This window comes from Dasypus novemcinctus, chromosome 18, assembly GCF_030445035.2.
Source record: "Dasypus novemcinctus isolate mDasNov1 chromosome 18, mDasNov1.1.hap2, whole genome shotgun sequence".
NCBI classification, from domain to species: domain Eukaryota; kingdom Metazoa; phylum Chordata; class Mammalia; order Cingulata; family Dasypodidae; genus Dasypus; species Dasypus novemcinctus.
Genome location: NC_080690.1, coordinates 51591865 through 51602541, shown reverse-complemented (window position 1 = coordinate 51602541; position 10677 = coordinate 51591865). Strand labels below are relative to the sequence as shown.

Below are 10677 nucleotides of genomic sequence, written 5' to 3'. Positions count from 1 at the left end.
CTCACTGGCCTTGCCCTACCTGGGAGCTGAGACAGACCAGCATTGCCCTGCCTTGAGGGGCCCTAGGCCAGCAGGGAAAAGGCCTTCTGTGGGGTTTTATCTGCTTCTCAGCCCCCGGGCATGAGGTTTGGGGCCTGCTGGTACCCATGAGCTGCGGCGTCTTCTCTACCCAGTCACGACAGCCCTGGATATGTCGGGCCCTGCAGCCATATCCCAGTAGGAAGGCCCCACCACCCCACAGAGGCTGTGGCCCCAAGGACCTCTGTCCACATAAGCACCCTCGAGGAGGAAAAGGGCGCATGGCTGAGGCCCTTTTGATCTGCCCACTCCACCCCCAACGCTGCACCCAGGCCTCTTGGTATTTCTCTAATAGGCTCGGCTTGTCCCTGCCTCAGGGCCTTTGCACACACTATTCCAGCTGCCCTGAACTCTTTCCCCAGGTGTTCACTGACTGACTCTCCTCGTCACCTCCTCAGAGGCCTCCCTGGAAACCCCCCAAAGCAGTCCCCCCAAACCCCCCAGTCCCTGTCACCTCACTCTGACTGTGGCACCGGCTCCATCACAAGTTCTCCTGTGCACTCACCCCATGACTGATGTTCTCGGATGCGAGCTTCCCAGGGTGGGGCCTGGCTGGGGTATCTGTGGCTGGGTCGCCTGTGCCCAGCACACAGGAGGGCCTCGGTGAGAACCGGTAAGAATGCACCTGCAGGGAAGAGGCTGCTCCAACGCGGCTAGAGGACCCTGACAGGGCAGGGAGCCCCCCCTGCCTGTGGAAGTGGGCATACCGGGCATACCTGGGGAGCGGGGTACGGGGCTCAGGTCCTGCAGGAGGCCCTTCCCCTGTCCCGCGGGCTCCTGGTGACACCTAGTGGCCAGGCTTTCTCCGTTCCCCAAACCCCTCCCCTCCACCCCTGAATCCTGAGCCCACGTGACCCCGGGGATGTCCTCTAACAGCAAAGGCGCCTCCCCTGCCCCAGGCCCCCGCCCACACACCCGTTCTCACACCCACGCTCCCATCTCTCTCTGTGCAGCCACGCTCGCACCCACACACACGCTCTCACTGGGGGCGCCCCCCCCCATGCACGGCGACCGCCACGCGGCCTGTTGGGGGCCTCTCCAGTGCCCCTCTGCGCTCCTTCTGCACGTGCCCAGGAGCAGCCACCCCAGCAATGCCCCATGACAGTCTAGCCCACCTGGCGGGAGGCCAGGGAGGAGGGCGTTGCCCCTCGGGCTCTCTGCCCACCTACGTCCAGCTGGGCCTCACAGCTGCTGCCGAGAAGAGCCAACAGGGCAGAGCCGGGAGGCCAAGACAAGGCCTGGCCAGAACCCAGGCCACCACGCTGACCAGGAGCCCAGGAGGAAGCAGGAGAGCCGTCTCCTGGGGGCTGTGACGTCGTCGGGCCAGGCCCCGGAGCCGGTACGTCCACCCTGGCCAAGAGCAGCCTCCCGCCGAGCCAGGCCAGCCGCCTTCATCCAGGAGGAGCCCGAGGAACTGGAGGAAAGGTCTGGTGGGCGGGGGCGCCCGGAACGCTGCCAACCAAGGCACGGGCACGCATGGCCCGCAGGGTGGGGCCCGGGGCCGATTTGGGGTAGGCCACTGGCCTACGCCTTCAGGGGCCGCCAGGAGAAGGGCGAAGGCCACTTGCCCACTTCCCAGTTGGGGGCACTGAGGCCTGGCAGGAACTGGCACAGACAGGAGCTGCTGGGGCTGCACTCCCAGGCTCGGGGGTGTCCTGCAGGGTTTCCCAGGGCCCAGGTGGCCCTCTCCACTGCACACACAGGCCTGTCAGCTTGGAGATGCCCTCGTGCCCCAGTGCAGCCCCCCTGTCCCCTCACCTGGTCTCTAGTCCCTGCACTGCACAGAGGGGGTGTCGCAGCAGCTGGAGACACCCACAGGCAGGACAGGACAGGACTGCTACCAGGGTTAGGCCAGGAGCCCAGCAGCTCTGGAATGGCCAAGTGGGAGCAGCCCCAGCCTTGGCCTGCCCTGCCCGCTGCCCTCGCCTGCTTGCTTGGCATAAACTTAGGACAGGTAGGCTCAGGGGCAGAGGAGGGTGGCGTGAGGGCCACCCCCACAGTGCACACAGCCTGTGTCCAGTGGCCCATGTCCCAGGGACACTTTAGGGAACTCCAAGAGGGCTGGGTGCCAGGGAGCAGGACTGGAGGCCTACCCTTGGGTAGGAATTGGGGTGTCCCCTGCAACCCCAGTGCTGGCCCTCAGCCCCCACTCCACTTTGGACTGGAGTGGGTCTTCACTGGTGGCACTTTCAGATGGAAGAATTTCAGTGTCCATTTGATGTCCTCTCCCAGCCCCTCACCCCTGTACCTCCTTGCCCCCTCCCCCCTCCCCCAAGATCATCCCCTAGGAGAAGGGCCAGGAGCTTTGGGCAGGGAGATGAGATGCCAGCTCAGCACAGTGCAATCCCTGCCTACCCCCACCCACTGCCCCTCCAGCTCTGCCCCTCAGAATGCACCCCCTTCTGTTTGTGGAGGACCCCTTGGAGCCCTCAGGGAATGAAGCTAGAACTGCACTAAGTCACCCTCCATTTTACCACCCGTATTTATGGTGCCTTCTTTGAGCCAGACGCCGGGCAAGGACCCCAGTGTAGCAAAGAGGAGAACCCTGGCCAGGTCGGGGGTGGAGATCTGGGCATGGCGTGGGGACAGACAAAGGAGAAACAGGCCAGGAAAAGGCCAGGTGGGAAAACGCATGTGGCTCAACCAATTGGGCTCCTATCTACCATATGGGAGGTCCAGGGTTCAATGCCCAGGGCCCGTGTGGTGAGCTGGCCCATGTGGGAAAACTGCCCCATTCAGGAGTGCCACCCTGCGTGGGAATGCCCCCCAAGCATGGGAAAACCACCCCATGCAGGAGTGCCGACTGATGTGGAGAGCTGGCGAGGTAAGATGACCCAACAAGAGACACAGAGGAGAGAAAATGAGGAGACATAGCAGAACAGGGAGTAGAGCTGGAACAAGAGAGTAATTACCTCTCTGCCACTCTGAAAGGTCCCAGGATCAGTTCCTGGAGCCACCTAATGAGAATACAAGCAGACACAGAAGAGCATGCAGCAAATGGACACAGAGAGCAGACAAAGGTGGGGGGGGGGGATAAATAAAATAAAGCTTTTTAAAGAAAAGGCCAGGTGATGGGAGATGCTGAGCCAGGGGTCCAGGAAGCCTGGGGGGAAGAGGGGAGGTGGGCGGGGCAGCTCAGGGAGGGCTCCCTGGAGGAGGACCCCTGGGCTGAGAAAGCTCCTCCAGGCCAAGGACTCAGGAAGAATTCCAGGGTAACCACAGCGGAAAAGGCATGGGGAAGGGGGAGCCTGGTAAGAGCGTGGAGGACCACAGGATCCAGGACAGGGATGAGGCCGATGGGGAGGTGGCTGTTGTCATGGTGACGGGGCCCAGGAGCTGAGGACAGCAGGTCTCCCCGAGTATGTGCTGGAGAGCGGCAGGGTTTCTTGGCCACATCCACTCGCTCGGACTAGAGAATCTGCAGTGACTGTGCTGCTCCCACCAGGCATTTAGAAAGGGGAAAGTCTGGCTGTCATGGTCAGGGGGATGCCACAGCCATTCGGGGGGTTTGCAACGAGGAGGTGTCTGAACGTTCCCCACACACTCGAGTTCAGTGGTCCCCAACGGGGGGCGATTTTGACCCCAGAGGATATATGGCAATGTCTGCAGACATTTCTGACTGTCACAACCTTGGGTGGGTAGGCAGGGTGCTACTGGCAATGCTGATGGGTGGGGGCCAGGGATGCGGCAAAGCATCCTACAGGGCACAGCAAAGCATCCTTCTGTCCGAAAAACCAATAGTGCAGGGGCTGAGAAACCCTGGTGTTGGTGAAAACCCAGCTGGTAATCACTGGAGTCGGGAAGCTACTTCCATTTCACACAGTTCCCAAACACAGCTTCCTAGGCATTCAACAAGCAAGGACATCCAGGGCAGACGGGGTTTGGGTTGGTTTGGTGTTGACATTTGCCAAGGGCTGCTTCCCCTTTTGGAAAACCGTGTCCTGGGATGGTCTTGTGGTTCCCAGCATCTGGGCCTGGAAGGACGTGGCCGCTGGGTACAGCCTCGGCGATCCCGCGAGCGCAGCTGCTGGCTCCTCTGGAGGCCTGGCCCGGCACTTCATCCATCGCACACACAAGAGGAAATCATAAATTACTTCTCTTTTATTTCTCCTTTATTTAAAATGAGGGCTTTATATTGACTTTTTTACTACGAGTGTAGATGATATTATCTCTAAATTTTATTTTTGGGTGGCAAGATGACCTTAGTGTTTACAGAAGAGGCTACAGGGCTGATAGAGCTGACCAGATTTAGGTGCTCATGAGAGGGGAGGGGGGGGAGCAGGCAAGGAGGAGCCCCTAGGATTCTGCCCTGAGCAGGTGGGAGATGGGGGTCCCCTGGTAAGGGGAGATAGGGGAGGCCCTTGGATGAGGGAAGAGCTGTGCTTGGGTGCTGCCCACAGGACCCTCAGCTTGTGGGGAGCTGGGGGTGAGGGGCTGGGGTCAGGAGCAGGGCCTGTGTCGAGAGTGCTGGGAGAGGGCAGGAGTGGAGACCACACACCCAGAAAGCACTGTGGGGGGCGGGGGGGGGGGGCTGGAGGGAGCCCTGGATGTTGCAGGGCAGGCAGGGGGCACGGCCGTGGATGGGACAGAAGGCACCCAGGCATTGAGTGAGGGTGGCTCAGAGGGGCGGGGTTCTGGGGGCAGCTCCCTGAGGGAGGAGGTGGGAGCATAGCAGTGTCCAAATGCCTAGGTGGGGACCCCAGAGCACACAGCCCTTTCTCAAGAGGCCAGGTGGCTCTGGGAAGCAGTTCCTGGGCCTCGCTTGCCCCAAGGCTGGCCACACCTGGCCACCTGCAGGCCTGGGTCTCTGTCTGTCCCACCTGACTGATGGGGCTGGGGTGAGTGCTAGGAGGGGCCCAGGGCAGGACGGGGCAAGGGCCTCCCAGGGGCGCAGGCTCAGGCCCTGGCGATCCTCACTCCCCGCTTAGCTGTGTGACCTGGGGCCAGTCACATCCACTCTCTAGGCCTCTGTTTTTTCCTCTTTGAAATGACAAGATAGCAGTGCTGACCTCTCCCATCTCCCCGCCAGCACCCCGATCCCATCCCATGACTGGCCTCCGTCCTGGCACCTCCATCCTGGCAGGACCAGCCTTGGCTGGGTTGACGGGAACCCCATATGCAGGCAGCCCGGAGCCTGGAGCTGGCCCTGAGAATCCTAGAAAACATTTGCACGGAGGTTGGTCCCGAGAGCTCACGGCCACGGTGACGGGCAGCGCCAAGACTCCCAGGCCCACTGGGGACTCATAGCCTTGGGGGGCCGGGGCCAGGCCTGGCACAGACCCTCCTCGGGTGGGGATCTCGAGCTGGTGCCTTGTGCTTGAGAAGGCAGTGTCCCGGGCTGGGGGTCTAGGGCGAGGGTAGCAGGGACCCCGACACTGGTGCCCCCGTGGACACCAGCAGGCCCTCCCTGGTCCGGGCCCCTGGAGAAGTCCTCCCCGGGCCTCTGTTTCCCCAGAGAGTCTCAGTCCATCCACCCAGTGGCGCCAGATCCCATCCCACCCCACCCACTTCCAGTCTCCGGTCACCACAAGTGGTGCTCGAGGGGGCCCACCCAGAAGCCGTCTGTCCAGGGCTCACACGCGCGTGTGGTGTGGCCCTCAGAGACATTCCACACAGTTCCCCCCCCCCTCCCGGCCCCGGGCACTGGGGACCATCCACGCCCACGGGACCACCTGGGGCCAGCGCCCGGTGGAGGCTCCTCCTGCAGCGTTCCCCCAACCCATGTGTTCTCGAACTCCGGCAGAGTCTGGTGAAGTGCAGTTTTTTTGTGTTTTGCTTTGTTTTTTACATTGAAAGCATTCGTTTGGCAGAGGCGACGGCGTAGATTGCCCCAGTTTTTGTAACCGGTTTTGAGGTCCCGCGGGCCCTCTCCCCTCCGGCAGGGCCGCCCGCGCCTTTCCCAGGCTCACTGCGTCCCTGCTTCTAAGGCAGACAAGGAAGCCGAGCCCGGGGCCTGCAGCGCCCCTGAGCGCAGGGCCGTGGTTGGCCTGTCTGGGCAGCTCCGCTCAGCTGTGAGAAAGGCCGGGCCCATCAGATAAGGCCTGGGCCCTCCCACCCAAGGCAGGTGTGCTGCGTGGAATGAATTGCACTACGAGATCTCTCGGGTTTCACTATGAGTTTCCAGACCCGGGCCAGCGCCCACAGACCCTGGGGCCTCCCCTGCACCTCTCAGGCCAGGAGGAAAGCCTCCCTACACAGGCTGCAGCAGGAGGGAGCCTGGGCAGGCTTCAGGAAGGACTTCCCTGGTTCCCCACTAGTCCCAAGAGATCTCGTCTGCCCTGCCCAAACCCCTGGAACAGGGTCCACCTGAGGCCTGAATACCTGGACCTACCCAAGAGGCAAGTCACCAGCATCATTCCCGGGGAAACTGGGCCCAAAAGCTGATAAGGAGGCTGCCCTCCGGTGGCACCTTTTGGGATGGCAGGTGACCTTGAGGGGAGAGATAGGTAAAGGTCCCAGGGACAAGACGTCCTGGTCCAGGAGGGTGGCCTGGAGGAATTCAGGCCTGGGACCAACCGGAGGGAGAGGAGAGCCCGGGTCCAGAGGGGAGAGCTACGCCCCAATCTCTCGCATTTCCTATTCCCTGTTTCCCACTGCCCCAACACCACCCACAGGGGCTGCAAGGGGGACACAGGAAGATCTCCCCAACAGCATCTCTCCTTCCTGCCATTGCCTTCCTCTGACCATTGGACCCGAGACCCCAGGGGCTGGGGAACAGAAAGGGTGATTTCAAACAATCTACTCCCCATGACAGCTGTGGGCACTAAAGAATCGTGGGCTGCCCCCAACCCAGAGGTTAAGGGAAGCAGTCACAACTCTAGTCTAGAGCTGGGACTAGAATCTGTATGTTCTAGTTCCCAGGTCAGACCTACTACGTGCTGGAAGTACGAGCAGGTCTCTGCCTCTGAGTTCCAGTGGGGAGAGAAGCAGCAATGGAGGGTGGCAATGTGGGTACAGAGTGAATCCCCATTCAGCCTGGGGGCTAGAATGACTTCTTGGAAAAGTTGATGCCCAGCCTGTCCTGGAGGGACAAGTGAGCTTTGAGGTGTGTGGCATTTTGGTATTATTTATGAATCCCCAAACGAGATATTGATTATGTTTGTAAATAAATCTGTTCCTCTGGGCATGATGTCCTTTGATTGATTTAAAAGCAAAGGCTTTACATTTACTTGATTAAATCAAGATTAGGGCTTTGATTCAATCATGTCATTAGGGCATGGTCCCAGCTGAGATTGGAAGCAGCAGGGCCCATGGAGCCTTAAGAAAAAGAGGAGGGCTGAACCCTAGCAGACAGCGCCCACCATCTTGCTTCAACATGCAGCAACAGACATTTGGTCAGGAAGTACATTTTATGGTACCTGGAGCTGGACTCTCTAGGCTGTAAGCTTCTCTTTTTTTTGTTTTTTGTTTTTATGTTTGTTTTTACTGTAAGATTTTGCCCCAGATAAATCCCCTTTCTAAAAGCCAACAGATTTCTGGTACTTTGCATCAGCATCCCTCTGGCTGACTAATACAAGGTGTGAGGGGGTGCAAGCTTGGAAGACAGTTGGGTCAAGGGAAATGGTGACCAGTGATCTACTGCATCTGAGCATCAGAGCAGAGCTGGGGAAAGTGGCTTTAAAAAAGACAACCTAGAAGCATTACTCACAATTGCCAAAAGGTGGAAGCAACCCAAGGGTCCTTCAACCAAAGAATGGAAAACAAAATATGGCATACACATTCAATGGAATATTATTCCACCATAAAAAGGAATGATGTTCTGATACATGCAACAACATGGATGAACCTTGAAGACATCATGTTGAGTGAAATAAGCCAGACACAAAAGGACAAATATTGTCTGATCTCATTTATATAAAATAATTAGAATATACAAAATCATAAAGTCAGAAACTGGAAGACAGATTACCAGGGTGGGGGTGGAGAATGGGCAGTTAAAGCTTAATGAGTACAAAGTTTCTATTTTGGGGTGATGGAAAAGTTTTGGTGGTGGATGGTGGTGATAGGACCACACTGTGAATATAATTAAGACCACTGAACTGTGAATTGCAGTTAAAATGGGAAATTTCATGCTGTATGTATATTACTACAATAAAAAAATTTTTTTAAACACAAAGAATTGTGTTCACAAAGAGTGAACCCCCATGCAAATTATGAGCTTTAGTTAATAATTTAAATATAATAATACTGGTTCAGCAAGTGTAATAAATGTACCAGACTGATATTAATATAGGGAAAACTGGGAAGTAAATGGGAACTCTGTACTTTCTGCATGATTTTCTGTAAACCTACAACAATTCTAAAAAATAAACTAAATTTTTGAAAGAGGGAGATGACCACCCATCCCAGCTTGCTCAAGATATCCTGGCTTCCACCTGTCATCCTGGTGTCAATCATGCCCCCTTTCATTCTCAAAAGGGCTCCAGTTTGATCATGAATTAAATGGTCCCCCTACAAAAAATCCTGTGGTTGTTTTGAGCCAGCAAGGACATTTTGGGGCAGAATGGGGGGTAAGGGAACAGATTTGCACTTTGGAGCAATGCTGGGATTGGGAAGAGGCTGTTAGCCTCCAGTAAACGGTGGGTGGTGGAGAGCATCAGGGCGGAGGCAGAAAGATGGGGAGGGAAGAGACACAGCTGGGGGGCAATCAGAGCTCTGGGTGTAGGGAAGAGGATTTGGGTCCCATTGACATGGGGGAGGTCTCTGGGTGACATTTTAAGACCCAAGGGGCATAGGGAGCAAGGTACCCTTGCTTGATCATGGGGCTCATTTGATCATTCCAGAAGCAGCAGACATGGAGGCTGGAGACCAGGAGGGAGACCTGCCATGGACCTCCCACCTTGGAGTGGAGAGCAAAATGTCACCAGTACCCGTTTTCAAATTTTCAGTGTTATAAGAAAATATTGAAGTTTGGTAACTAATTGGACAAAGGTGAATGATGGGAGAGGTAAGGGGGTCATGAAAATGCCCCTTCCCCCCAAGCCAGAGGATGCTGGGATAAGAGCAGGGAGGGGGCGAGGGGGAGCACAGTCTCTTCCCTGGGAAGCCAGCGAAAGAGGTAGCGCTGGTGCTTTCTTTCAAGTCGACCACCCCAGATCATGGAGCAGAGTGTGCAGGCAGCCGGGGTCCCCATAATTGCAGTTCCTCTACACTCCCCCACTCTGTAGTGAAGTTTGGGTAGGGGATTATATTGGCCTGGAAACCTCATTGGAAAAGTGAGCTGATGGGAAGGGTGACCAGGCCAGCCCCCACCCCAGGCAAGTGCTTACACCCCAGAGCCTCCGCACAGCCAGTTCCCGCTCTCCCCGGCCGCTGTATGTAGAACGCACCCAGGAGTGACTTCTAAATATTCAGGCATATGGTGTGGGGGGGTCTCCCTGGGACTGTCGCCCTAGGCCTTCCAGGGTTAGGGCTGGACATGCATGGGGAGAGGGAGATCCAGGGAGGATGCAGAAGGAGAGAGGAAATCCAGGACTGAGGCCGGGGCAGGTGAGGAGAGAAAGGAATGTCCAGAGACGGAAGCCGAGAGGGGTCCCTAAGAACAAGCGGCAAGGACGTCCTTGGGACGCGGACAAGGGGTAGTTTGGTCAGGATGGCGGGGCCCAAGGAGGAAGTCAGAGGGGACACCTGGGCTGGAAACATGGGGAAGAAGGGGAAGAGGCTGAGTATGGAAAAGGTGCAGGAGCGCCAAGCAGGTTGAAGGAGGGTCCCTGCCCAGCATCTGTGTCATGTCATCTTTTTGGGAAAGTGTAACCTACAAACCCCCAAAATAAAGCACGAATTGTAAGTGTGCAGCTTGATGAATTTTCACAAACTGGACACACTTAGGTCCCTGGTGCCCAGATCAAGAAATAGAACTGAACCAGGACCCCCGAGTCCCCTCGCACCCCTCCCCAGTGCTTACTCCTCCACTCAACCGCTGTCTTGACTTCTAACAGCATAGATGCATTTTCCCTGCCCTAGACCTTCACATAAATGGAATCATCCAGAATGTCCTCATGTCCAGCTTCATCCGCTCCCCGTTGTGTTTCAAGCTCCAGCCACGCCGTAGCACAGCGGTGGTTTCCCTCTGCCTTCGCAGTGCAGAACTCAGGACTTGCGCATGTTCCCTGCACTTATCCATTCTACTTGGGTGGTTGTCTGGGTTGTTTCCAGGGTGGAGCTGCTAGGAACAATACTGTAGATGCCTCTTCGGTGCCTTTGCGTACTTCTGTTTGGTCTATACCTGGAAGTGTAGCTTAGCCCGGGGCTCTCCAGAACACAGAGCCTGAGGCAAAAGCTTATGTGTTCATTCCTTTTTTTTTTTTCCAAGATTTATTTTATTTATTTCTCTCCCCTTCCCCCTCTTTGTCTGCTCTCTGTATCCATTCGCTGTGTGTTCTTCTGCATCCGCTTGTATTTTCATCAGACAGCCCTGGGGATCTGTGTCTCTTTTTGTTGTGTCATCTTGGTGCGTCAGTTCTCCGTGTGTGCGGCACCACTCCTGGGCGGGCTGTGCTTTTTTTCACACACAGCAGCTCTCCTCGCAGGTCGCACTCCTTGTGCATGGGGCACCCCTACACAGGGAACACCCCTGCGTGGCCTGGCACTCCTTGCGTG

At 57.0% G+C, this 10677-nt stretch overlaps 1 protein-coding gene across 1 annotated transcript in view; it reads left to right on the top strand.

Moving 5' to 3' along the window:
• Positions 1-1003: 1003 nt before the first annotated feature.
• The window catches only part of SLC7A10 (solute carrier family 7 member 10), a 29127-nt gene continuing 19453 nt past the window's right edge, over positions 1004-10677 (top strand). Inside the window, exon 1 of the mRNA XM_004474407.4 lies at positions 1004-1417. The gene's annotated coding sequence lies outside the window, so the exon portion shown is untranslated. The remainder of the gene's footprint in view (positions 1418-10677) is intronic.